This window comes from Montipora foliosa, chromosome 11 (assembly GCF_036669935.1).
Source record: "Montipora foliosa isolate CH-2021 chromosome 11, ASM3666993v2, whole genome shotgun sequence".
NCBI classification, from domain to species: domain Eukaryota; kingdom Metazoa; phylum Cnidaria; class Anthozoa; order Scleractinia; family Acroporidae; genus Montipora; species Montipora foliosa.
In genome coordinates, this window is record NC_090879.1 from 13,771,601 (window position 1) to 13,776,277 (window position 4,677).

General features: G+C 37.4%; 1 long non-coding RNA gene across 1 annotated transcript in view; it reads right to left on the reverse strand.

Annotated features, from left to right (window-relative positions):
• Positions 1-1,598: 1,598 nt before the first annotated feature.
• LOC137975708 (uncharacterized) overlaps positions 1,599-4,677 on the reverse strand; it is a 5,271-nt gene continuing 2,192 nt past the window's right edge. Inside the window, exon 3 of the long non-coding RNA XR_011117613.1 lies at positions 1,599-2,984. This is a non-coding gene — a long non-coding RNA (uncharacterized lncRNA). The remainder of the gene's footprint in view (positions 2,985-4,677) is intronic.

Consider the following 4,677-nt stretch of genomic DNA (forward strand, 5'->3'; position numbering starts at 1 on the left):
CCCCCTTTAAAATTACACATTAAGATTGTGTTCAGCTTAGCTTCAATTGTCAACTTTCAATTTCGATTGTTGAGTTGAATTTATCATAACATTTGCCACAAATGTTTCATTTTCCAATTATTCACTAGAGTTAAAGGGGCTAGGTCACGCAAGTTTAGGCAATTTCAGCACTGATCGAATGGTCATAGAATTAACTAAAATATCAAAATAACTGTTCAAAACTATAGAATAACTCTAACAAAACACAGGGAAGCCAAGAAGGGACATGGATGGACAAAACTGGAGAGGATTGAAGTGGATTGAATTTGGTTAAATTTGAAAAACGTCGGCCCACCTTTTTTCAAATTTATATCAATCTTTATCAAAATGTCATTTACAAAGCTGGAAAATCATTCTCAGTTGTTATGTGGCCGTGATTTTGCAAATGAAAGACTCTTGCTCTGCCAATTTGACGTTTAGAGCTCATAATTAACAAAATGAAACAAAATTACCTAAAATAGCGTGACCTAGCCCCTTTAAGTCTAGCTTATATCAAAGTTAAAAAAAAGAGAGTTATTGAAGGTTTCATCTTTGTGAAGAATTGAAAAAAAAAACAAAAAAGAAAGAAAGGAACTCGTCCCAACTGAGCCTCAGAGATTGTAAACAATGTCTTCATCAGTACTTACTTATAGTATATGTAAAAAACCTACAACCTACAAGGAAGGAAGAATCTCGTCCCATAAATGATGTTAAAGGAAAAATGTCAAGCCTGTAGGAATACCACTATCCGCCTCTGATGTTCAGCGTCCAAATGCACAACTTCCCTGTTCAAGCTAAAACATTTAAAGTCACTACCAAAGTCCACTTATGTCCAGGTTTGACCCTAATTAGATACACGCCCAATTTTGACATCCAACACAAAGTGTCCCTTTAAGTCTAAGCATTTGCTACCTATTTTCAACAATAAGGTAAGGGTAAAGGTCAGCATTATTCTTAGCTTTGGGTAAATGCAGCAGGTAATCTTCACTTAAAGAGTAGCATTTGGGGGACACTTTGTGACATAAATTGTCTGTATTCTGAGACACAAGTGATGTTGAAGTTGGCGAGAAGAGCAAGGGAACACTTCGCGACGCTTATTGAAATCAAAGTGCATCTAATTAGGGTCAAACCTGGACATATCTCCCAAAGTCAGTAGATGGTTTGTTCCCTGAAGCTAAGAAAACTTTTTTTGGAAAAAAAGTTTGGCTGTGTGGCCCTCATAAGCAGTTTAAGGTGCTGTGGTGCATGTTATGTAAGGTTGCACAGGCTGTCACCAAGTGTAAACAAAAGTGTTCCACAGCCCCTGTCTGCAAACAATTCTATTCAAAATAAAGTTGGTTGTGCCCCAGTGTCATGAACTGACATCAAAGCGAACTCAGCAGAGGATTTGAAACAAACTTTAAAACTGCGCAAGGCAAAAAGTGGCTGAACTTAAAACAGAAGTTGAAAACATGGGTGCCTCAAATGAACAGATCTGCCAGGAAATTCTTGAAGGCCAATTTGATGGGGTAAACTTTCCTTCTTTTAACTCACATGGTAAAATTACATATTCTACCTTACTAGTTGGTTTTTCAGTTTATTTGGATTGGTAATGAAAAGATGAACACAATTCAAGGATCTCCCAAGCCCGCGAAACTGAAAAGATGGCATACTGTCATGCTTGTATAACAGGGTAAAAGTTACTACTGGTAACCCTACAAAATACAGTAAAGACCCACACATAAGAACCTCGAATTTTCGAGGTCAGGCTGAGCAGGTTCTAATATTTTAGGCTATTTTTTCATAATTCAGGCTGATTACATGTAGTTTCTTAAAAGGTTCTTGTTTCTCAGAGGAACAACAATAAATTTCTATATTTTATTCATAAGATATGTAGACAGTATTGCACTGTAGCTTTATGGAAAACATATTTCTAGAGAAAATCCAATAAAATGCCAATCAAAGAAAACATATACACAATAGACCTAATCGGCTAACTCAATGTTGTACCCAATTCAAATCTCCCGAGATTAAGATTCTTTGTGTATTGTATTTGCATTATAATGTACCATTCATAATATTATTATAATGATATCGAAATACCTGAAACAAAACGTTTTATTCCCAAAGGGTTTGAATTGGGTACAACATTGAGTTAGCAGATTAGGTCTATAACAGGAGTTTTCTCGAGGGTGAATTTTTTTGTAAAAGTACCTCTTTTTCTTTGCCAGGCTCAGCAGGTTCTTATATTTTTGGGTATTTTTAAAATGCCAAATTTCAGCCTGTACTAGGTTGAACTTCTTATATGTGAGTTTGTACTGTATGCATTATTCCCTAAAATAGAAAACTAATCCAGGCTATAAAGAGTACTCTTTTTGCGTTCTAATAATCAGATCAGAGTCAGTAATTATTACTGACTAATTCAACGTCAGGACATTTTTCCTTTACCTTTGATAACAAAATAAGATCACAATATTTTTCACCTCTATCAGTACTTTGCACGAATACTGGCTTTAGCAATGTTTTGGAAACATGATTGTAAACATGCGAACCTCACCCTCTAGGAGGTGTTTCTTACTAGAAGTAAAAAGTAAAAGGAGCAAGCCATTGTCTTCACTTCTTTCAAATTCCATTCAGGAAAAAGTGAATGCAAATGCTAACATCATGGAGGGCTTAGCTCTCAGCTACTCCAGACAGAGACCTGGAAGTTCCAAATGGGTTGAACTGTTGAACTGTGTGGCACAGCAATACACAAATAAGGAAATTAAGCAAATGTTCAGGTTTACTAACAGTCGAGGAGAAGTATCATGCACAGACTACGAATTAACAAAAGCTAGACTTTATAGTAAGATGTATGGTCCAGGAGCAGCACTTCCGAAAATAAGACGCCAATATAGTCATAAACTTCCACCAGAAACCATTGCTTTTGTCTTAGAATTTATCCATCATCTAGACAGTGAACAGTATTCATCTTATAAAAGTGGCCCCTGTGATGGAAAACAAAAATCATGGATAAGTGAATTATCAGGAGGAGGAAATCAACCTGTTTTGTGGTTCAATTAAGCAAAACAAGTCTGCCTTTTATGACAGATATACATTGTAAACAGGAATGTGAACAACTGGAGATTAGACCTATAAGCTTTAGTACAATTTTTATGGGTTTGTCTGCAGGAAATTTCAAAATAATGGCAGAGAAGGCAGGACTCTAATATTTGCACAAAACTTGGCGCGGAGCATTTCATCGTAGTAGATAAGCTGCTAACTCGTTTAGGTGAAATGCTGAGCAGCCAACGTAAACCACACATAACTCCAGGATTAATGAGCAAAGCAAAGACGTTAACAAATAATATATGACTGTTTCCGGTGCAAGAAAATTCAGAACGAACATATTTTTGCTACAGTGGTACATCTTCCAACACCATCTAACAGGACATTTTCAACAGCTTTGCTCTTTCCACACGCCAGCAGTGTAACTTAAGTTTTTTTGGCATCACCTTCACTTTTTTGAGCAATAAAAATTCTTGGAAATGATGTGAACTTCCCAAAAATAATGTACAAGGCAAAGAATGTTGTTGTCCAATATGAAAAGTACAACCGTCAGGCTGAAGAACGCTCGCACGTGAAGGAAGCTCGAACGCAAGTGGTTTCGAATGTCAATTACGTAAACAAATTGAGGTGTTGTATTTTCAAAGTAAAATTATGCAACTGGTTCAAAACAAAACCACATTTATTTAGGTAGCACTGAAAAGCTTGCACTTTAACGTTCTGTATTGTAGTGACATATGTCTGGTACACTATACAATGAACTTACAACAAAGGGGATAAACAGTGCTGCCATAAAGAATTCGTTAACCAATTATCTCTGCCACAAAGGAATCGCGGATGATTGGAAAAGTTCATGATTTCAAAAGCATTTTACTATGCAAAGTGAAAGCACCAGAGGTGATGTTCAAAATAAAGCCCTGTTTACACGAGCAATTTTTATGTGACAATTTTTATGTGACAAATATATTTGATAGTGTAGATGGCACAGCAAATAATTGTCAACAGTTTGAACTTTAGTAATGCGCCAGTAATGACTTTGGACACCTAAAGGCGAGGCACGAAATTAACGTCTGGCAATTCTTCTTTTATCAACTGCAGTACTTCCTCGTACTGTACTTTTTTCACGTTTCGCTTCTTGTATGCCTCGCTTTTGGTGTTCCAGAGACTCTCCTTTTCTCTGACGGCCTCTAGCAACAAAGTCATTACTCGATCTGGCCAATAAATTCCTCTACTGGTAGACTGCAAAACAGTCGTTTTCTTTCATTTTCGGAAGGCGCGAAGCGCCGTAAGCGTGATCCTCGCGTGTGAAGCGCGCGAGCCTCACACACCCGTAGGGCGTGTGAGGCGAGAAACCGACTGTCGGCTTTTCATACAACAAATTTGTTCTAAGCAGGGGTTCGAATAATGTCACTAAGGTGTCAGAATTGTTTGACAGCTCCAACCACATCTTAAATTTGATACATTGTATGCCTTATTTTCGCGGGAAATTAGTTGTGTTGTCATGTTCAGTCGTTTTCTCTTCGCTATTCGGAAGGCGCGAAGTTTCGTACGTTCGATTCAGTGGTGTTTTGGAAAGGAAAGGCGTTTGTTTTTTCTGTTCAATGAGTCAACACCGAAAAAACCCACCCCACGTAG